This window comes from Neovison vison, chromosome 1 (assembly GCF_020171115.1).
Source record: "Neovison vison isolate M4711 chromosome 1, ASM_NN_V1, whole genome shotgun sequence".
Lineage (NCBI taxonomy): Eukaryota > Metazoa > Chordata > Mammalia > Carnivora > Mustelidae > Neogale > Neogale vison.
In genome coordinates this window covers 306,826,074-306,851,507 of record NC_058091.1, presented here as the reverse complement: position 1 = coordinate 306,851,507, position 25,434 = coordinate 306,826,074, and positions in this window count along the sequence as shown.

Here is a 25,434-nt window from a genome sequence, read left to right as displayed (position 1 = left end):
GAGAATGTGTGTTTGGGGAAGATTGGGGGGATGTGGGAGTGAAGGCATTCAGGGAGTTAGGATATTATGTATTGTTGAATAGATGTTTGATTTCCATGATCTAAGATATTACTTTTTAACGGCTTTCTAAATTATATAAACAAAACCTCACAACATATTTAGCTGAAAACATAATTATTAAAAAATTTCATCAGGAAATTTCAAAGTGAATTGATGATATTAAGAATAATAAGATGGGACCAGGGAGGGAGACAAACCATAAGAGACTCTTAATCTCAGGGAACAAATTGAGGGTTGCTGGAGGGGAGGTGGGAAAGGGATAGGGTAGCTGGGTGATGGACATTGAGAGGGATGTGTGCTATGGTGAGTGCTGTGAATTGTGTAAGACTTATGATACACAGACCTGTACCCCTGAGACAAATAATACATGATATATTAATAAAAAAATAAGAAAGATAATTATGTATTGAGTTTTATCAAATTTTGAATAAACTTTGTCCACTTGAAAATAAAAGAATAGTACAATTTTGAAAAGTATTTCCATCAGAATCTCTTCGCCACCACAACTACCAGATTTTAAAACTCTTGATTAATTCATTTTTCTCTCTCTGTTTAGCATTCAACATAATTTCTGCAGTTAATTCAGCTAAATGTGTTCCTAGATGAGTGGCCTAGCTCTCCTGTTGCCCATGAAAAATCATAGCTCCCAACAAGGAACCTAAACTGTGGTAGATTAATTATATTAACTAGAACCTTGAGAAAAATACACACTGTATAATAAGGTTTGCTATTAAACATTTTAAAAATACAGTTTTACTACACTACACTAATATATGTTAATCCCCACCTTGGTAAAGATCACACACAAACTGCAGTATGCGTTTTTTAAGACAAGTTGTTGATATAAATAATCATATCATATATTATTTAATATAATGTATACTTCTAGACCTTGAAAAGTCATTTGCATTGATTTACGTGATGTGATCTTTTAAAAAGATATATATATATATTTTTTTTAAGAAAGTTTTAATCTGTCACTGAGAACAAAGAAACAGCTTGAAAGAGAAGACTTGAGTACCCATTGGAATTGGAATCTGCCTTATATTCATATGTGGAAAAATGTTCTTTGACTTTATTATCATTTCAGTAACCTAAGATTAAATTGTTATATAGTTACCTATCAAGTATCTTGTCTATTAATAATTCTTTATTTCTATGTTTTACAGAGATTTCAATTACTTGTAAACTAGAATTTATAGTTTCTAAACATTTACGATTGAAAAAAATTCTCATTTTCATAGTTAGAAGCACTAAAAGCTACTTCTATTAAGAATAACATTTTCCAAAAAAAAAAAAAAAAAAAAGAATAACATTTTCCAGGGTCCCTGGGTGGCTCACTCAGTTAAGCTTCCAGCACTTGATTTTGGTTCATGTTAGGATCTCAGGGTTGTGAGGTTGGGTACCCTGCTGGGCATGGAGCCCGCTTCAGACTCTGTCTCCTTTTCCCTCTGCCCCTCTTTCCACTCATGCACATGTGTACCCTCTCTCTTTTTTTTTTTTTTTTAATTTTATTTATTTGACAGAGATCACAAGTAGGCAGAGAGGCAGGCAGAGAGAGAGAAGCAGGCTCCCTGCTGAGCAGAGAGCCCGATGTGGGGCTCGATCCCAGGACCCTGGGACCATGACCCGAGCCGAAGGCAGAGGCTTCAACCCACTGAGCCACCCAGGTGCCATGATGTGTACCCTCTCTTGTAGTTTCTCCTTACCAAACAAACAAACAAATAAATAACTAAAAGACTTAAAACATTTTTTAAAAAAGAATATATTTCCTTTTATCATACAGTTAAAAAAAAAAAGACCATCAATATATATGTACAAGTTTAAAACCACTAAATAATTTTAGAAATACTGGCTCAAAAAATATCAGGCATCTTTTTTTCCCTTCTCTCTCTTCATGATTTCTCTCTTCCCATAGGCAATTAAATTCATCTATTTTAGCCTATTACATTAGTATATTTTCCCCATTAGCCTCAAATATATTTTTGTTTTGTTTTGTTTTGTTTTTAGTATTAGATGTATTATATTGACTTCATACTAGGGAGGTGTCAACTTAGTGTTTTTTCCCTATTTCCAACAAAGTAATGTACTCTTTCCATACTGCCACTCATCAAATATATTCATATCATACATTTGGTTAAAAATGTTAAAGATACTAGTAAACTTATAACATTTTCATTCATATTTTTGCAACTATTATTGCTTTCAAATTTAAAATAGTAAAATTCTATATTATGTATAATTAAAATTGCCAGTATATGTAACCAAAAATATGTTTTTAATCATGAATACAAGGGGAATATTATTTTTGACAAAAAATTATTTAAAAATGTACTGCAGGGATAATTTTTAATTAAAATAGAGAAAGAACCTTTTGAACCAAATTGAATCTACTTTCTCAAAATGGTGGCATCAATGAAATATTTCTTTTAATGCTTATAAATAATTTGTGAGTATCAGGTCTTGAATGTGTGTCCTTGGGCCTCTCTGCATTTAGGGCATATGATTTTAGGACATGGATATAAACTGCTATTTGGGGTGATGGTCACATAGTTCAAATTATTCAAAATATTAAAATATTTTTCAGATACTATTAAATTATGAAAAACATTGACATTTTCATTACAGAACAATAAGAATGACTACATTTGAAGATAAAATTATTTACTAGAGACTAGTGGAAATATGTGAGCTTTGTAGTCATGAAAATATTTTAAAAACTAAATTAAGAGAATGTGCTGATGTTATCGTTTTGCTAAACTTCTTTCTCTTATGCAGCTGGGAGGGGCTATGAATCAGGCAAATTCTCTCAAGCAGTATCCCATCATTCCTCAAATGTTGATCTACCTTGGAAAAGGACTTGAACCCAACTTAACCAAAAAGCAAGCTTTGAAATACTGTTATCAAATTGTTCTCATCCTGAAATAAAATGTTCACATTTGGTGATCTTGGATGAATAATATATTATTCATCACCTTTTATGAACATTCCATTTTTCATTCCCATGCAGAGGGTTCTAAAATCACTGGGGAAATACATGTCTCTAAATATGCTGAAATATGATTTTGTCCTTCCTTATTTAGAAGTTTATTAATGTAAGTGGCTACTGGAAACAAAGCCAGTAACTGCTGTTAATTCTTCCTCTTGGCTACATGCAATGTATTTTTTCCTAAAATGTGACATATCCATGTCTGAACATATATAAACATCCTGCATCCACCGTGCCCTGGCCACCAATGTCCATACAAAGTGTATTATCCTCCTGTCTTCTCAAGCTTTCTTTTTCTTCTGCTTTCTTTAGCAAACCCCTTTTTATTTTACCCCCAATAGATGCCCTGACAAGTGAGAGTGAGTTTCAGTGCAAATAGATTCAGAAATGGCCAAAACAACCTCACCCTTTGGGATTTGTTTTGGTGCTATTATGCTCTTGGCCATTTTTAGATATTTTAGATCAGGAACTTCCACAATTGTTTTGTAGATGTTATACAACATGGACTAGTAGACTGCCATTAATTTCCCTTGACACAGCTGTCCTACCAAAGCTGCCACATCTTTGCAGCACAGGGTTGAAATCAAGCAAATGTTTACATCATTGCTTATTGATTGTGAAATTTTCAGCAGTGAAACAAAGCTGTAGCATTTTCTGATTTTACAAAATAATGGTGTATCTTCTGCCTGACATTTCAAGGTTAATTCATGAGTGTCTTAGAAAAAGCATTCCATTTTATTTCATGGTTCCCAGCTATAAACCTTAATCTCAAAGAAATTTCAGATTGGAAGCTAAAGTTTCTTATCCTCATATACATATATTACAAAATATTATCTGTAAAGATAGCAATACAAAACCTAGCATATAATAAAATTTCTTCTTTATTACCTTAGAAGAAAAATGAGTCAAGTATTTTCTTCTTCTTTGAATATTATTAAAATGTATGTTGTATTAATTTCTGGTTCATTGAACATCCTGGTCAACTGTTAGCCTTCTCCTGGCCTCCCTCTATTCCTAGTAAACATGCTCAGATATTCCATGTCTGCAACAACAACTTAGCTGGAACTGGAAATTAATTGGTACTTTCCAGGTTTCAACACTATACTGTAAAGTGACTCCCTCCCCACCCACCTCTAAAATTTCTTTTCCCTGTACTTTTGGAAGGAAGTCAGTATGTACACCCACACCAAAGAAGGAGGGGCTGTATTACACCTCATTGAGGGCAGAATATCTACATAATGCGGAATTATCCCTCACTTTTTACTTAATTAATAATTTATTTCTATCAGGATGGACTCGTGAATGTTTATTTTATACATATATTATATAATGATTCAATACTACTTTTGGTATTTTGCTCCTCAGATTGTTTAAGCTTTGGCTGGTGACATTCTTTCAGGTGGCTCCTATGTCCCTTTGAAATACCTCCATTAATGTGAGTTTTTGGTTTTTGTTTGATTATTTTTAATCACTTCCTTCTTTGTTGGTATTATGAGATGTTTATTTTGTATATTTCCTTTCTAGTTCTAGAATCAACCATTTCTCTGAGGAGCTCTCTTTCCATTTATTGGAGAACATTGTTAGAAAATAAGATCTGGGCAGAAAGTATTATGTATTTTTTTTCATAGTAGTTTTAATGGATTATGATATTTATACAATTAATTATTTAACTTACTTATTAAATTTCTCTTTAATCCACTAGGGATTATGCTTTATATTATCCATGGCCCCTAGTAGAAGCCAAAGCATAGAGTTTAATAAGTGTTTATCTTAAAATCATATATTAATTTAACTTACCATTATGCAGTTATGCATTAGTTTGGGATTAATTTAGTGGTATATGGAATCAAAGATAGATGTATATATATCATATATTTAATTGAATATAATGTAAAGCAATTTATAATATTATAATATGTAAACTCCTGAATTTCTAGAAATCATGCTATGCCATCTGGATTCCTATTTTTAAATATGTCTTTTATATTGTGACTGAAATTAGAGAAAGAGTCTAGAAATATATATCTATTTAAATATATATTTCAAATTCAGTATAATTTGGTTATTATAGATGATTAGCACTCTTTAGCTGCCCATTAATTACTAGAAAATATACACTGTTTTGAAGGGTCTAAATACCATCTTCATGGAACCATCTGAAATAATTAATAATTACATCTAGTTAGAGTTTCCACAGCTTAAACATGTATTTTACAATCTTGTACAATGGCAAACTATCAAACAATGTATCTCAGGCTGAGATTAACTCTGAAAACTGGATGAGGAGGGTAAAAGTCTCTCTAATAAAGTGACATATATTCAAAACACAGTATCCAAGAATAAAACGAGTAAGATAAAATAATCTTACATTCATATCAGGAAAAGTGCAATAGAATTGATTTACAAAACTCTAGGTTTTCCTTCTCATCCCTGTTTTGGGTTTTCCAGACTCCAACCACCTTTTCACTGCCTTTGAGATTTTGAATCCCTCGAATGAAATGTTACATGGTCAGGTCAGGTGGCACCCAAGGCAAGACAGACGAAAGGCAACTCTAATTATTGACATCCTAAGTTGCATCCTGTTACAAAGAGAGCTGACTTTACAAAGAGAGCTGAATGATAAGAAAGAAAGAGGAGCAAAAGAGGGGGCAGGGAAAGGAGATGTCAACTTAGAGAAAACATTATTTACAACTTTTCACTAGTCTCAGATCGAGCTCTAAAGCATGTATTTCATATGCTCAGCTCATTGCTGTGGAGTAAATGTCATATAACTCATTGTATAAAATGTTCTTCTTCAAAAAATAAAATTTATTACATGTTATGGAACCATAGACTTTCAGAATTGAAAATATATTCCCCCCCTTGATTCCCCCCCTTGACTAACATAAAATACATTTTAATTGAGATGCAAACCTGATATTTATGGCTCTTGGCCATTCATAAATGTAAATATTTTCTAATATGTAATTTTTTTGTTTTAATAGGTTTCCTATCTAGCATGCTGATTTTATGTCCAGAAATTAATGCATTTATGATAACTCAATTGTTACTGACACCCTCTTGGATTTTTAACTACTTTTACTTCATTTCAATTATCTTTGGTCTTTTCAATTACAGTTATAAACAGATTAATCTTACATGCTGTATTAGTGAGGTTAGTAATATAATTAAGAGTATTGCTTTATTTTTATGAATAGTTATTAATAAAAACTGTAACTCACTATTTTCTAAAGATTTCTCATCTCCTATTATTTGCTCTGATTTCTTATTTTATTTCAAGCAAGAACTGTGTTACACTATAACACAATTGATAATAATTTGTTTACTACAATTGTACCTGTTCTTTCATGTTATTTACTATTTTTGGATTAGAGTAAAAATATTTAATGAAAAAATATATATTTGGGTCATTTAGTAAGTTTTATTGTTTTTTAAAGTAATAGATTAGATTTATTTATTTGGGAATTAAAACAAGCTAGGGGAAGAGAGGAAAAAATGAAACAAGATGAAATCAGAGAGAGAGAGAGACAAGCCATAAGAGACTCTCAATCTCAGGAAACATTGCTGGAGCAGAGGTGGGTGAGGGGTTGGGGAACTGGGTGATGGCCTTTGGCGATTGTATGTGTTGTGGTGAACACTGTGTATTGTGTAAGACTGAGGAATCACAGACCTGTACCCCTGAAACAAATAATGCATTATAGGTTAAAAACAAAAATAAATAAAAATTAAAATAAATTTTAAAAATAAAATTAAGAAAATATCAAGACTAGAGTTAGCTAGCTAGCTAGTCAGATACAAATATTTAGAAATAATGAAACAATGTTTTTCATTTTCAGCTTATAGTATCAGAATATCAGATGCTCATTTAGCCAATGAACAAATTAATTTAAAATATTATTTTTAAATTCTAAAGATATAATCATAGAACAGATAGGAAAACTTCAAAGTATGTATAAAAATCTTTTGAAACACAATTGGCATAAATTAAGCATGGGCAAGCATTTTCTGGAAAGGGTCAGATAATAAATATTTTTGGCTCTGCAGGTCAAAAGGTATCTGCCACAACTAGTCACCATTTCTAGTACAAAAGCAACCACAAACAATACATAAATGAATGACAAAATGATGAGGACTGGATCTGTTCAATGCTGCAAGCTTTAGTTTTCTGACTTCTAGTATAAATAATATTTTATTAAAGATAAACTTAGGGGCGCCTGGGTGGCTCAGTGGGTTAAGCCTCTGCCTTCAGCTCAGGTCATGATCTCAGATCCTAGAATAAAGCCCCACAGAGGCTTAACCTACTGAGCCACCCAGGTGCCCTGACATAGTAAAAAATTTGACTGTGACTCTGATTGCAATGGGAAATTGTAGTGGACAAATTTGAAGATGGCCCCCAATTATCCCTGCTTCCCAATATCCTTCAGTATGGGCAGGGATTATTTGGTTTATGATTTGCTCCTAAATCACAGAATACAGCATAGGATGACTATCATTAGGATTGTGTTACATGAAATTGTAGCATTTGTCTGTCCAGGAGTCTTTCCGCCTTGTTGACTTGGATAAAAGAAGTGATCATGGTGGGGAGGCCCAAATAACAAGGAACTAGGGGTGGTCTCCAGCCAACAGACAGTTAGGAACTGTGGGAGGCATCTGGTTGACAGCCAACCAGAGACTGTGATCTTAGCCATAAAGCTCTCAAGGAACTTAATGCTGCCAAGAAACACATGAAATTGACAGCAGGCACTTCCCCAATGGATCCTTGAGGTGGAAACCACAGCCATGACCAACTCCATTATTATAGCCTCATGAGATCCTGAAATAAAGGACCCACTTAAGCAGCGCCTAGACTGCTGGTCCACACAAACAGTAAAAGTGAGATAAGAAATACGTGTTGTTTATAGACACCACATTTGTGAAGATTTGTTACCCAGCAATAACAACTAATACAATTGTGTTGACGGTTTTGGAAGACAATTGTTCACTTATGTAGGGTAATGTAGTGAGTGAACCACTGACTGCTATTGGACTGTATGCTCTATGGTAGAGGGAGTTATAAAGAGATCTGTTAAGACACTGATACAATAATTCAGGAGTGGATTATAGTAACAGCTCATACAAGAGTGATAGTCACAGAAATGTCCAGAAGTGGCAATATTCTGGATGTATTGCAGGGGGACTGGCAGGATTTAGGGATATATTAAATTATAGGTGTACAAGAAAGTGAGAAGTCAAAGCTTTGAAACTAGGTAACTAGAAAGATGGCAGTTTTCATTGACAGAGATGGAGAAACCACAGAGACAGCACACTTGAAGAACAAGAGAGTTGATTACGACTTTGGTTTGGGATGCATTAAATTCCAGGGGTTTGTAGTCAACCAGTGGAGATGCCAAGAAGTCAAATGAATATACATGTCTAGAATTGAGAAAATAAATTCAAGTTGGAGATATAAATTGGGGGGTTATCAATATGCAGATGATATTTTAAAACTTAGGACTGGATGAGACATGATCAATGAAGTGAGTTAGATAATAAAATGAAAACAACTAAGAACTGAGGCTTGGACTTTTTGAAGCTCATAATCATGAGAAAGAGAAATGTCAGTAAAGGGGGCTAAAGAGGAAGGTCTATGATATAGGTTGAAAACCAGGTATGTATTAACCTACAAACCAAGTGAAGAAGGATTTATTTCAGTTGGATGGAACCTGTTTCAAATATGTTGGTAATTAAATAAGACCAGAAGATCGAGAATTAACCTTTGGATTTAACCCAGAGGTCATAGGGGTACTTGTGATTATATGGTGAGGGTGAAACTTAATTGGGTTCACATGAATAATGAGCAATGGAGAATTGTATGCTAAGATTATAGATTATTATTATGAGGAAATTTGGTAAAATGAGAGTAGGAAAAAAGGAGTAGTAACTAAAAGAGGAAATCAGAGTCAGGAATTTTTTTTTTTTTTTTAAAGATTTTATTTATTTATTTGAGAGAGAGAGACAGTGAGAGAGAGCATGAGCGAGGAGAAGGTCAGAGAGCGAAGCAGACTCCCATGGAGCTGGGAGCCCAATGTGGGACTTGATCCCGGGACCCCAGGATCACGCCCTGAGCCGAAGGCAGTCGTCCAACCAACTGAGCCACCCAGGCGTCCCTGTTTTGTTTTTAAAGAAGAGTTAAATAATAGAATGTTTTTATGTTTATGTAGAAATGTAAATATGCAAGAAATAGAGAATATAATTCCTGAAAAGAATTCAACATGTGATCATATTTCCCAACCCCAGTGTCTGATGCATTTCCAATCTTTTAGAAATGTATCACCAATACAGTTTTTGTCTTCTTCTTATTGGTTGCTTCCTAAACGTGAACCTCACTCTTCCTTGTATGGATAATTGATGAAAACTAACACAATATTTAAGAACATGCTTCCAACAGTCTATTTGCCACTGGAATTTATGAATCCTAAAAAGTTACTGATTTCTGTTTGATTTTAATCATCCACTATCTTGCTTATGACCATCATATTTCATTTTCCTATGAAGGCTGTTCTTGATTTTCTTTTTTTAATTTCTTTGCACAATTTTAATGCAACAACATACTATTTGGAAAATTCCCATCATCTAACCCCTTGATGGTGTAAATCAATTTTTTAAAAATATTTTATTTATTTATTTGACAGAGAGAGATCACAAGTAGATGGAGAGGCAGGCAGGCAGAGAGAGAGAGAGAGAGAGAGGGAAGGAGGCTCCCCACTGAGCAGAGAGCCCGATGCGGGACTCGATCCCAGGACCCTGAGACCATGACCTGAGCCGAAGGCAGAGGCTTAACCCACTGAGCCACCCAGGTGCCCCTTGGTAAATATTTTAAATGAATTTAATGAGCTTAAATATTAGCCCTTTCCAAATTGACCTCATCGTTTTATTTCAATAACATTTAGAAGAGCTTTTTAAAACAGTTCAAGGGTATTTTAAACACCAGTTACCTTAACAAATGACTCCCCAGATTACATGTTGAGCTTGATATAAAGCCTCAGAAAATAAATTTCTGCTTTATATCTATATGTATTCATCATTACTTCTAGCTCCTTAAAAGCTATTATAATCATAGTTTTATCACCATTTGTTTCACTTAAAATGTATCTTGAGCTCAAAAAATGGGAAGAACAAGGTATATTCAATGTGGATTACAAGTCTTTCTGAATGTGAGAAGTTTGAACATTTTTTCAATAATGTATCATTGGAGGTCCACAAGTATGTATGTAGTAATATATACGTGTGTGTGTGTGTGTGTGTGTGTGTGTATAAGATAACTGTCTTGAATTCCTCATATCAGAGAGATCATATGATAATTGTCTTTCTCTGATTGACTTATTTCACTTAGCATAATACCCTCTGGTTCCATCCACAACATTGCAAATGGCAAGGTTTTGGGGGTTTTTGATGGCTGCATAGCATTCCATTATAGGCAAGGGCGGGGGCCATAGGGGGTAGGGAGGGAAAAATGAAACAAGATGGGATCAGGAGAGAGACAAACCAGAAGAGATTCTTAATTTCTTGAAACAAACTGAGGGTGCTGGGAGCGGGATGGATAGGGTGGCTGGGTTATGGACATTGGGGAGGGTATGTGCTGTGGTAAGTGCTGGAAAATGTGTAAGCCTGCTGATTCACAGACCTGTATCCCTGGGGCAAATAATTCGTTATATGTTAATAAAAGAAAAAGATAATTGTATTGGAATGCAGGTTATGATAGTTTTATATATCAAGTTAAAAGAAAATTTAGAACCACAAAATAAAATATATCATAAGTGAGACATGAGCCATTATAAATAAACTCCTGACTGATTTTTTAACCTTTTCTGTATTTTTATACAACCCACAAAAGTCACTATGAACGGGATCGGTTCATAAATGGATTGCTCAGTTAAAAATCAGACGTTAATTCACATGAGATTTACAGTATTTGTTGTAGTGAATTTTGAAAGAGCTGTTTAATAATGCATTCAATTTCAAGGAAAGCAGGTAATAAATGTTTCAATTTGCCAGACTTTATTTACCACAGAAAACTACTGAATAAGAGAATCCATGGAATACAGGCTTAAAAATTCAATTTAACAAGTGCAATTTAACAAGTCAGCACACTAGAGAACAACAAGCCACCATGATTTCTTCTAGCAAGGTAACCCTAGGATATATAACTAAACAAAAAGATCAACTTTGTTATCTTCAATATTGCACATATGGGCTTTACTAATTGGACATAAATGCTATAAACTTGTATGTGAACAATACCTATAAAATAATATCTTTATTATCAATATATATATTTAATTGCAAAATATATAGTATATGAACGTGTGTGTGTGTGTAATTTTCTTCTTTAATAATTTTTATATTCTTGACTTTTTGGTAGGGGGAAACAAAAACTTCTATGCCACACTTTGCTTTCTTTTCTCATTAGAAACACACACCTGTTTTGGAGATACTTAAAAATACAGGAAACTGCAAATAATAATATAAGAAACAACCACACACTGTATTACATTTATCTTTAAAGTTTTTATTTTTTTTACAAACATATCTGAGCTTTCCCAAATCTCTGTCTCTAAATCTCTTCTTTTTCTGGGGAAAACATTATTGTGTAGTTGCTAGATAGTTTTCCTTACATGTTTTTGTTTTATAATTGCATTACAATATTTCTATAATGTACCTATCCATAAGTAAGCTCAAGTGTCCTATTGTTTGTTTTAAAATTCATGAAGTATCATATATTTTTATCAACCTATTTTTTGTCATTAAGATCACATATTTTCAAACCCATTCATTTTTTCCCTAACTCCATAGTATCCTTCAATGCACAAAAGTTAACTCAGATGAAAACCAAATTATCTGTTCTTTCCTTTGTTACTCATGCATTCAACATTATTCCTAAGAAGTTGTTGCCACTTCCAAAGTCATGAAATGTAACCTGATGTTTCCTAAGAGCTTTGTGGTTTTAACTCATACACGTAGGTCTTTAATATCGTTTGAGTTGATTGCTACATTTAGTAAAGTAGGGGTCCCCCTGCGTTCTTTCAGAGGTTGGTATCCAGCTGTTCCAGCACTGAAGGAAGGATTCTTTTCCAATTGAATGATCTTGGCACCCTTGTAAAAGCCTTTTGACCATGATGCGTGGTGGTTGCTGCACTCACAATTCTATTCTATTGATTTACATGTCTATCCTTATTCCAGTGCCACTTTTTGAATTACTATGATTTTTTAGTAAGTTTGGAAATTGAGATGTGTCAGTCCTCCAATGATGTTATTTTTCAGAATGATTTCAACTACTCAGGATATCTTGCAATTTTATATGAATTTTAGGGTAGTTTTTCCATTTCTGAAAAAAAAATGGCCATTGGGACTTTCATAGGAATTGCATTGAATATGTAGATTGCTTTGGCGAGTGTTGCCATCTTAACAATATTAAATATTTGAATGCGTACACAGGGGATAGCTTTCACATCATTTAAATTCTTAATTTATTTCAGCAGTGTTTTGTAGTTGTCATTGTACCTGTCTTTCACTTCCTTGATTACATTTATTCTTAAGTATAGTGTTCTTTTTGATGCTATTTTCTTACGCTATTTTAAATGGAACCTTCTTAATATCTTTTTAATATCTTAATATCTTCTTTGGATTTGTGTGTGTGTGTGTGTGTGTGTGTGTGTGTGTGTTCTTTTGGTTTTTCTATACGTAACATCATGTTAATTGTGATGACAGATTTACTACTTCCTATCCAGCTGGATAATTTTATTTGTCTCTCTTTCTAGCTGATCTGGTTTCACTACCTAGTACAATGTCGAATGGAAGTGAGTAAAATGGGTAACTTTGTCTTATTCCTTATCTTAGTGGGAAAAGCTTTCAGATTTCCATTGCTGAGTATGATGTGAGCTGTGGGTTTAGTTATAAAAGTCTTATCATGCTGAGGAAATGCCTTTCTATTCCTAGTTTAGTAGTTGTTTTTATTATAGAAAGAAAATAAGTGTTTTCTAATTCTTTTTTTTTTTTTAAGATTTTATTTATTTATTGGTCAGAGACAGAGAGAGAGAGGGCGAGCGAGCACAGGCAGACAAAGAGGCAGGCAGAGGCAGAGGGAGAAGCAGGCTCCCTGCCGAGCAAGGAGTGCGATGTGGGACTCGATCCCAGGACCCCAGGATCATGACCTGAGCCGAAGGCAGCTGCTCAACCAACTGAGCCACCCAGGCGTCCCATGTTATCTAATTCTTTTATTGCATGAAAGGAGGTGAGCTCGTGCTTGTTTCCATTTTCCATTGAGGTAGTACATTACACTAAAGTAGTGTATTTAAGTTGAAATACCTTTGCATTCCTTGAATAAAACCCTTGGTCATGGTGTTTTATTCTCTTAATATGCTGCTGAATTTAGTTTGCTACTATATTTGAGGATACTTGCATCTATAGTCATAAGGGGTATGTCATGTTCTTTTTTTGTGGTGTCTTTTTCTGTCATTGGTATCAAGGTAATTGTAGCTTTATAGAATGAGTTGGAAAGTGTTCCACCCAATTCAATGTGCTGGGAGGATTTGAAAAGAACTGATGTTACCCCTTCTTTTAAATACTTGGTAGATCTTACCTTTCAAGCCATCTGTGAAAAATTGTCACAAACAAAAGGAGCATAAAGAGACATGACAAGTAAATATAATGTGTCTTGTATAGAATCCTGTAATCCTGTATAGAATCCTGTTTTGTATAGAATCCTGTAGAAAAATGCACTACTTAAAATCTAGGAAAATCTGAAGAAAATACGGATTTATTTGGTGATGATGTGGCAATATTGTTTCACCAGGTGTGACAAATGAACAATGGTAATGTAAGTTAATCATAAAGCAATAACTGAGTGAGAAGATATATGGAAACCCTGCATTATCTTTTCAGTATTTCCTCTCAAGCCAAATTTGTTCTAAAGACACAGTATTTTTCTTTTGATGGCTGCATAGTATTCCATTGTGTATATATACCACATCTTCTTGATCCATTCATCTGTTGATGGACATCTAGGTTCTTTCCATAGTTTGGCTATTGTGGACATTGCTGCTATAAACATTCGGGTGCACGTGCCCCTTTGGATCACTACGTTTGTATCTTTAGGGTAAATTCCCGGTAGTGCAATTGCTGGGTCATAGGGCAGTTCTATTTTCAACATTTTGAGGAACCTCCATGCTGTTTTCCAGAGTGGTTGCACCAGCTTGCATTCCCACCAACAGTGTAGGAGGGTTCCCCTTTCTCCGAAATCTTGCCATTTGCGACAACATGGATGGAACTAGAGCGTATCATGCTTAGCGAAATAAGTCAAGCGGAGAAAGACAAATATCATATGATCTCCCTGATATGAGGAAGTGGTGATGCAACATGGGGGCTTAAGTGGGTAGGAGAAGAATCCATGAAACAAGATGGGATAGGGAGGGAGACAAAGCATAAGTGACTCTTAATCTCACAAAACAAACTGTGGGTTGCTGGGGGGAGGGGGGTTGGGAGAAGGGGGGTAGGGTTATGGACATTGGGGAGGGTATGTGCTTTTGGGTAAATTGGAAGGGGAGATGAACCATGAGAGACTATGGACTCTGAAAAACAATCTGAGGGGTTTGAAGTGGCGGGTGGGTGGGAGGTTGGGGTACCAGGTGGTGGGTATTATAGAGGGCACAGCTTCATGGAGCACTGGGTGTGGTGAAAAAATAATGAATACTGTTTTTCTGAAAATAAATAAATTGGGAAAAAAAAAAGACACAGTATTTTTAAAAAGCTACATATCAGATATGAGAAAGCACCACTGTTATTTATACATATACCTAATTATTAAGGGTATTTTTATTTTAATCTTATATGCTCAACACTGGTAACATCTTACTCAGTCTCAAATATCTCCAAAATAATGGGCAAGTATAAATTTATACATTTGCTATAAATATATTTGATGTGAAGAAACAATCATTTGTTTGGCTTCCTGTGCTAATTATATGATCAAAATGCAAAGTAGTTGGAAACCACATTTTTTATCAAAGAAATCTGCAAGTATAATTTTGTGATAAACAAAAAGCAATACATGAAATCACACAATGGCAAGACCCATTTTATTTCTTTTTAACTTGTGACTATCTCTGCCATATAAGTTGACTTATAGTTCCTATAATTGTCATAAAAAATGAGAAGCAAGATGTTCATTGTCACAATAATGATTGAATGTTAAGCACTGACAACAATAATGTTTAAAAACAGTGTTCTCTATAGAGAGTTCTTAAATAAACTCACAGAATTAAAGATAAGTTGCTTTTAAACCACATACTCTCTACAGACAAACAAATGAAACATTTTTTGATTAACAATTAAGATGAGGTGGCATTGAATACTGATTTATATTGTATTTGTTTATATGTTCACTTTGCAGGGTTGTGTTTTGTCCTACAGTAAAACTAAATATAATACAATCTCACGTCCCCTACTTCACACCTCTAGAACTTTTTTTCCTTTTATTAACATTCCCCAGAACTACCACACCTAACTGATTCTCAAAATCCATCTGGCATCTAAAGATTCTGCCTTCTTCCTTCATTATTAGCCTTGTACCAATCACCACGCTTTGATTCTTTTATTTTTACTAGTAATTTTGAGCTCAACTCAACAGAAACATGGTTTAATATAGAAATATACACTTGGCTGGTGGAGGGTCTTACCTCCATGTTCTTGACCACTGACTGATGAGGCTGGTGGTTGTTGAAGGTTGGAATGGCTGCTCAGTTTCTTAAAATAAGACAACAATGAAGTTTGCCTCATTGACTCTTTTTCACTTGAGCTCTTAGAAACCACTGTAGGGTTATCAAGTGACCTATTTTCAATACTGTTGTGTCTCAACAATATGGGAATAATATAGGAATAGAGACAAGGGAATGGCCCATCGGTGGACCAGTTAGAACACAGACGACATTTATCAATTAAGTTCCCCCTATTTGGCCACTTGTACCCAGAAGCCTGAAAGAATGAATAATAATGTCATAGATCACTAGTCAGAAATCACCATAACCAATATAATAAAAATGAAAAAGTTTGAAATACTGTGGGAATCACTAAAATGTGACACAAAGTGAACAAATAATGTTGGGAAAATGGCACCGATGGACTCAATCAATATAGGGGTTACCATGAACCAATTTGTAAAGAAAAATGCAATGTGTGCAAAGTGTAATAAAATGAAGCCCACCTGTATTCAGGAGTTGTGAATAAACAATCTGGGTTTTGTCTTTGGTCTGTGTTTTTTCTTCTTACTCAACCAAAACTTTTTTCTTACAATATCCTAAGTAGTAAATACTAACAGATTTTTATAGATTTCTACACATCAACTTCCACAGTTACCAAACTTTAAAGTAGGAATGTTGTAAAAATTAAAAATCTTTAGAGAAGAATCATTTATGTAGTGAAATTAATCAGTGTTTCCCTCTACAGTTCTATCTTTAAATGTATGAAAAATGGTATTCTCTTTTTTATGTTCAGAGTCAAGTTTTAGATTCACTAGGAATTCCTTTGAGTGTTGTGTAAGAAACAAATCCAATTTTACATGATCCAACTTGTTTAACTGGTAGGTTTTAAGGTTAATATTGTATAAAAAAGAGATTCAAACAATTGTATTAATTAATTATAATACATAGTCTTTATGTCTTGCAAAAACAGTGAGGAAAGAATTACATTTGTAACTCAGGAAATATTCTGTATTAATTCAGTTCTATTACCAAGATAAAACACTTTATTTTTTGGCTTCAAAAAACCATAAATCAAAAATTTCATTTCTTATCTAAAAATAGCCACTTATTTTCAATACAAGTTGACAATGACAAAAAAAAACCCCACAAACTTTAGTTTTTGACATTATCAAAAAAAAAAACCTTATTTGTTGGGATAGATGTGTGACTCGTCTCCTGTTAGAATTCTTAAACTGATACCCATACTTTCTAAATTGCTGTTATTAATTATAAATAAAGATGTAATTAAAAATTGTCAGACTTATAAAAGGAGAAAAGATAATTTTCTCAAAATATGGTATTATTAAACTTCAAAGCACATTTAAAACTTTATTTGGCACTTGTTTTATTTATTTATAAATCAAATCTTTTACTTCTCATTTGAAAAAAATGTTCATGTTTTGTTATTAAAAATCCTTGTTCAAAGACCAGTAAGTAAACCAATTTTTCTTTTTGTTTCTTCTCAGTTGGACTAGAAAGTTGAGTCAAACTTTTGTTTTTACACTTCACTGTATTTTTCAAAATGGTATTTTTAAGAATGTTTAAATATAAATTTTGTAAATGGACTGTGATTAAAAATTAAATTGTTTATGGTTCTATATACAGATGAATAACACAAAAGTTATAAATTACTAATACTAAAAAAGTTAAGCAATTATCAACTGCATCATATCTTGTTATTGAAATCTCATAATACACAAAATGTATACTTAAATACATAGGTACATATATAAAATCAATGTAATAACATTAAACAAATGAACTTTTCTTATTTTAAAATAAAATTTAATTTTTTTCATTTTTAAAGATTTTATTTATTTATCTGCCAGAGAGAGAGTGCACGAGCGGAGGGAGTGGCAGGCAGAGGGAGAAGCAAGTTTCCCACTGAACAGGGAGCCCAATGTGGCACCCGTCCCAGGGATCATGATCTGAGCCGAAGGCAATCACTTAACCAGCTGAGCTAGTCAGCTAGTTAGTTGGTTTATAAACTATCTTTCCCTTTTATAAATTAAAGTGAGTAAATGTATATATATAAGCATTTAAACACCTAGAAATGAACACATTCTTATTTTTTTCCTTATTTCGAATCGTTTGTCTTAAAGTCATAGTGACATAGGAATAGAATACAGAATTTTAAATTCTGAAACTTGTACAACTTAACTTTATACTATTTTTAGTGTTTTTTTTTACAAGACATGCCTGATTTATTGCACAAACTCCATTAATTTATTCTACTAGACAATGATGTGATATATGGATTCCTCTCTCATTTACACCTTTCAGATTCTTCAGAATTGAGATGTAGCTAAGGTTACAAGTAAGTTCTCTATAAATACACAAAGACTTTTTAAAAAAGGGATTTTAATACAACTTTGTGTACTTTTTCTTTATTTAGGATTTGACATTTCAATTGCTTAATTAGTGAAAGGGAATTTCCAGGAAACCCATATGGCCTAATATATAAGTACATGAGGGTTTGTTATGAAATACAACCGTACTACAAAATCATCTCAAATGGGCGATGCCGCTGATATCAGACTGGTCAGTAGGGCAGCTTGGAAGTACAGATCCCCACACATTGGTCTGGGCAGTGTTTCAAGGGTGATTCATGAATATTTGAATGTTCACTGAATATGGAGAGCCTTTATCTCTGCTCAAAGTTTCTGCATCAAAACTTGGGGAGTAATCAAAATATGTATAGTTTGGGAGTATTCATCTATCAGGCATTCCACCAATATAGGGAAGGCATCCCAGAGGATATGTGTTCTAGTAATCAAGTATAACTGTTTCCTAAGTGCTTATGTATAGGGCACCTGGGTGGCTCAGGATTAAGCCTCTGCCTTCGTCTCAGGTCATGATCCTGGGGTCCTGGGATTGAGCCCCACATCGGGCTCTCTGCTCAGTGGGAAGCTTCCTTCTCCCTGTCTCTCTCTGCCCGCCTCTCTGTCTACTTCTGATCTCTCTCTCTCTCTATCAAATAAATAAATAAAATCTTTTAAAAATTTTTAAATTTAATTTAAAAAAATCTTTAAATAATAAAAAAATACTTATGTATATTATGTCATAACAGTTATATATCCTAATATTTTTAATAAAGTAATTAATGGTTAGACTTTTTGTTGCTTTAATAATCCAGCTGCTTATTGGATATTATTTCTGAATTTCGCTACTTATAATTTAAAGCAAGGCATATGCAATAATACTCAATTCATTCAGATTATCAACAGATCATTTTCTGAGTAAAAAAAAAAAGATGGATATTTATTTGAAACAATTTAGTACAACAGGTATTTTGAACATTTTCAATACTTCTGATTGAGATTATTTGTGATTATTATAAATTGGCCACTTAGCATTGATATCAACATGTAGATTGGCAATATCAATTAACCAATATTTCTTTCTGATACATTATTTTGGAATCTGTTTACCTTTTTCATTTATACTGCGTGGTGCTTAATATTATTTTGGAAGGTGAATGTAAATATTCAAAGCCCTTCTGAGCACCATTACGGTACCTCACACATGTCAGCATCCTTCAGTTTGCCATTTCATAATTTGAAGAAATAATGAGAAGTCACAGTGGGCCAAGTGACAAACAGCCTCAATAGTGTGTCTCACTCTAACATGTCATGCAAAAATACTACACTCATATGTCACTATTTGTACAAGAAGTAAGAAAAATCATGAAAATTTGAAAAGAAAAAACAATAATTGTTTCAAGTGAAGTAATGAATAATAATAGTTATTATTATTAACTATAACTTGTATAGTTTAGCCAAGTGGAACAGGGAGAAATTGATCAAGAGCAACTCAAGGCAAAAGCCAGAAAGAAGTTAAGTTCATGAAGTTGAAGCTAAAAGTGTGCAGTGATTACAAGTCAATACTGTTTGTAGATCATATTGGCAAAAAATAAAATCTCTGTCTCAGGTTTTATATAATGGTGATGAATGGTTAACAGAAAATGAAGGCATTGGGAGACCAGATAAAATCAGTTCCACTGGAACATAATCCCTCACAGCATTTAAAGAATCACTTGCTCTAACAATGCCCTCAAGGTGCCTAACTTCCATAAATGTATTTTAGTAACTATGAGAAAAACAACTAGGTAAAATCAATAGATTAGGGAATTGATAGAGCAGAATGTTAAGCCTAGCTTCATCTTCTAAATGGTGTAGAGGATAATTGGATAATTAAACCAACTGTCTTCCTTTGACAAATATCTACACCTGCTTTGAATTATTATATCATACACCTAATACATTTTTGTGAGCTGATGCCCGTCATTTAATCCCACTTCTTTCTACTTGTTAAATTGTTCTAACTTAAGCAGTATCTTCAGTATCATTGTGAATTATGTATTTGCCACTAAATTGAGCTCCAATCCAGTATGTTCAAGCCTAACCCAAACTGACAATCTTCCCCTGACAATGTTAATAAGCACTCTCTCAGGTACACGGACAAACACATGGCCATTAGGGAATTTTATGTTGCTTACTAGTCCTCTGCACATATTTCTCATCCCTATTTCCTTGGTACTTCCTTTATTTCCACAAATAATGCAGGTAGTTTTTTTTTTCCCCCAAATAATACAGATGGATTTTTTTTTAAGTGTTCTAGATGCTATTACAAATTGACAGGTTAAGTAGCCCAACTACCATGATTATCCTTTGTAGACATATTCATAACAGGACATTCATTTAATGTTAATTTAGCTAATATTACAATGGACTCAGAGCCAAACAATTTCCTTTTTTCAGAATATAGTGAATAGAAGAAGCATCGTCATTAAAAAAATTGGGATGCAAAGACACATACACCTGACCCTCCTTTAAAATTAGTGTAAGTAATCATTTGCAAATTGCTTTGAGTTTCCTGTGGGAACTAAAGAAATTACATACCCCCTTTTTTTTAAATACAAAATGGTATCTATACCCTTAATCTGCTATTTCAGGTTGTCTTCATCTTCTCTAAAAATACCTTTCCAGTGTAATTTCTGTGATGTTTCCTTTCATATACTTTTTTTGTACAACCAACACTGGACCACTACTCTCTCCATCCTGTCAATGAAATACCCACTCCTTATGCTAACACATTTCTAAATGAAGTTCATCACATTGGATCTGGCACAAACAGTAACTTTTCTTGGAATCTTTTCCTAATACCATCATTTGCTGCCAAAATTCTTCTGCTAAATTTAGATATTCTTCTCTCCTGACACTTGTCACATGCCTGGTTAATTACAATTTCTATCTATATTTTTAATCTGACATGACACAAGTTACTTAAATATAACAACAATAGTAATAGCATCTACCTTAAGAACAATGTCAGCTAATCTTTTTTATTGAAATAGTTTGACATATAACAATGAGTAAATTTAAGGTATAAAACATGTTAATTTGACACATTCATATATTGTAATATGATTACCATTGTAGCAATAGTTAGCTCTTCTATCGTGTTATATAATTATCTCCTCCTTTTAGTGGTTGGAATCATTAAGTAATGCATTGGATCTCTAAGGCTTTAATGGGAATGTAAATTTGGTTCAACCACTATGGAAAACAATATGGAGAGCCCTCAAAAAATCAATAGTAGATCTACCATATGGCTACCAACTCCACTTCTGGATATATACCCAAAGGAAATGAAAATAAGTTACCAAAGATAAATGCACTCCCATGGTTACTGCAGCGTTATCTGCACTTGCCAGGATATGAAAACAACCCAAGTCCCCGTCACCAGATGAACAGGCAAATGAGACGTGATACATGTTTTTTGAGCTGCAAGAAAGGAAGCCATCCTGACATTTGTGACAACATGGATGGACCTTGAGCATATTCCTCTAAGTGAGGTAAGTCAGGAAGAGAAAGCCAAGTACCGCATGCTGTCATTTATATGTGCAATCTAAGAAACCCAAACTCATGAAAACTGAGAGTAAACTGGTGGCTACCAGAGGATGTGGGAGGTGGGGGTACAGCGTGCTAGTCTGTACTGGGTACTTATCATGCATGTGAAAATATCCTCAGGATGTGTAGGAATTTGACTTACAAAGCTCCTACATTAATGTCTATTTACTCATTCACAATCACCAAATAATGAAAGTGAGGTATGGAAAGATTAAATAACTCAAAGTGACATCTCATCACTTCTCTTTTATTTTTATTTTTTTTTTAAGATTTTATTTATTTATTTGACAGAGAGAGATTACAAGTAGGCAAAGAGGCAGGCAGAGAGAGAGGAGGAAGCAGGCTCCCTGCTGAGCAGAGAGCCCCATGCGGGACTCGATCCCAGGACCCTGAGATCATGACCCGAGCCGAAGGCAGCGGCTTAACCCACTGAGCCACCCAGGCGCCCCTCATCACTTCTCTTATTTTCTATTAGAAATGATTTGCAGGTTCTGCCCCCACTTAAAGGGACAGGATTATAGTGGGGTATGAAGATCCAGAGGGGGGACTAATCTGGGCCATGCTAGAGTCTCCCTATCATAGTCCATTCTCTGGGCCCCCAATGATCTGTGTCCTTCCCATGGGAAGGAAAATGCTTCCAAGGTCCCCAAGGACTCCAACCCACAACCTCTCAGTTCTAAGTGTAGATACTCATCTAAAGCATGTCCAGGAGAAGATGAGACCCCTCATTGATCTATAACACTCAAGAGACAAGTTGTCCGTCTTCCCCCCCCCTCCCCAACTACAGTGGTGGAGCAGGCAGGATAACAGACGTAGATATTTCTGTTCAGAAAGGGTAACTGTGAAGGTGCAAAGGATTCCCTGCTCCGTAGTGATTTTAAAATGGTGCCAAGGAAATGCTAACTGTCTCTTGAAAATTTTCAAGGCCTGCAAATAATTCTCTGGGGCTCTCTCCTCATTCCAGTCATCAATCGAGGTAGCATGTCTTGGTGGTCCAGTAATTCTATTACTTACTTCCTGCCTGTAGAAATTCAAAAGTAGATAACCCTCTTTCCATTTTCCACTCCCCCAGCTCCTTTCAGTCGAAGCCGGCAGTGTTTTTGGTAAAATAATTTTCTCAAAAACTGTGGATTTCATGAGAGCTTACTCCATTAGACAAAAGCTATACCTCCATATCGTTCATGCTTTCCTGGCAGTTCTTAAAAACAATTTCTAATTTTAGCATCTTTTTCATCTAGAAGAGTTCAGAATTTCCCAAATGATCAAATTCTTAACAGTTCTTTCCTCAAAGTATCTTTCTTACTCTCACTTCTTACTCTACACAAAAAGAAGAAAGTAGGTGGCATCCCCAGGATTTCACTGGAGATCTTTCTTACTCAGTAATGAAGCTCACAACATGTATGTTCTATTTTCCCCAAAGGGGCTGAAGAAAATGTTACTAATCTCTCCACTGCTACATGTCAAGGATCTCCCTAGGAAACAGTAGGAAACAGTAAAATCCTTTTCCCTTACTTTTGAGCCACCACTGGCCAACCTCTCAAAGTTCTGATAGATAATTAACTGTTACAGGAAATTAATTAATTTTTTTTTTAATTTCTGACTTATTTTCTTTTTTTCATATTTTTACTTAAATTCTAATTAGCTAATATCTTGAATAATGTTGGTTTCAGGACTGGAATTTAGTGATTCATCACTTCCAGGAAATTTACTGTTTCCCATGCTTTTGAAACATTTCCCAGCTTCTGTCTACTGCCCAGTTCCAAATCCTCTCTTTCATTTTTAGTTATTTGTCAGAGCAGGACCTCATCTCCAGGTTACCAAAATCCATATCAACTGCCACATATCAGTGTGCCACAAGCTTAGCTGCATAAAATAACACACATTTTTTGCATCTCAGAGTTTGGGAGGGTAAGAAGTCTGAGGATTCAGCTTCAGGATCTCTCTGAAGAATCCAGACAGAATGTTGACAAGAGCTGGGGTTTGATTGAGGTTTGACTGGGGGGAAAAGAGTTTTCATCAAACTCATGCAGTTGTTATATGCAGAAGAATGAAGCTGGACCCGTTTTCCACCACTCACAAAAGTGAACTCAAAATGGATAACATACACATACACAAAACATTACACATAATCTGAAACTGTAAAACTGCTAGAAGAAGACAAAGGGGGAAAGCTCCTTAATGTTAGCTAGGTGGCAGTCTCCAGAATGTAACACCGAAAGCACAAGCAACAAAAGCAAAAATAAATTACTGGGAAAACATTGAACTAACAAGTTTTGCACAGCAGAACAAATAGTCAACAAAATGAGAAAAACAACCTATAGAATGAGGGACTATATCTGCAAAGGGGTGTATTATACATATGAGAAGGAGTTCATACCCAACATATGTAAAGAACTCATACAACTCAAAAGGGAAAAGAAAATGAAAAAAAGAAAATAATCTGATTGGAAAATGGGCCGAGGAACTGAACATTTTCCAAAAAAGACATACAGAGGGCTAACAGGTACATGAAAAGGTGCTGAACATCACTAATTATTAGGGAAATGTAAACCCAAACCACAATAACACATCTCACATTGATTAGAACAGTTGTCATGAAAAAGACAAGAGATAATAAGTGTTGGCAGGGATGTGGAGGAAAAGAAACCCCTGTTCACCGTAAGTGGGAATGTAAATGGTTTCAGCCACAATGGAAAACATGAAGTTCCTTAAAAATTAAAAATGGGGGGGCGCCTGGGTGGCTCAGTGGGTTAAGCTGCTGCCTTTGGCTCAGGTCATGATCTCGGGGTCCTGGGATCGAGTCCCACATCGGGCTCTCTGCTCAGCAGGGAGCCTGCTTCCTCCTCCTTCTCTCTCTACCTGCCTCTCTGCCTACTTGTGATCTCTCTCGGTCAAATAAATAAATAAAATCTTTAAAAAAAAAATGGGACTGCCTTTCTCTTTACTTCTCTATGAGCAGAAACTGGATGAAAATTCTTCATCTAGTTAGTGTGTGATGTTTGGAGCATAGGTCTTGGTTAGTAACTTCCTAGATTATTGGAATGACCTAACACTATCATGTGTAGATTTTAAAAATTAAAAAACAGAAAAGAAGATAAAGAATATAAAGTGAGTCCCTTCCAGTGATTCATTGGTCTTAAAGGGAAAATGAGAGATGGAGAGGAAAGAGAGCCAGACAGAAATATTCAAATCTAATACACCACCATCCGGCTTCCCAGAACTTAGAAGTAAAATTGAATCGTACTTAATGATGAACTAAAATGCAATTATCTTAAAAATTAAACTACCCTTGGGCCAAGCTAAATTTTAGTGTTTTAAATAGGCAGCTGAAATTTATGAATCACCCTCTATCTCCTACATTCCTGCATATTCTTATCTTCCATACGTTCATATTTTCTGTCACTTTACCTGATTTTTTTTTTCCTTTTTATTTCTGGACCAGCTTCACAGCTCATTTGCTTGCAATACAGCATAATTGGTTTTCTCCTTGACATGTTCTGAATACATGGTTTTATGTTAGAATTTGAACAATGGGGCACATATCTCTGCCCAATAAACCGAATTTATGGCAGAAAATCTTGATTTTTAAGTTCTCATAGACAAGGAGGGCAATTTATCTTCTGCTTCCATTGAATTCATTTCACATTTTGGGGAAATCTGTTTTGGATAAAATGAAACCTTTTCCCATCCATTTTCTCTG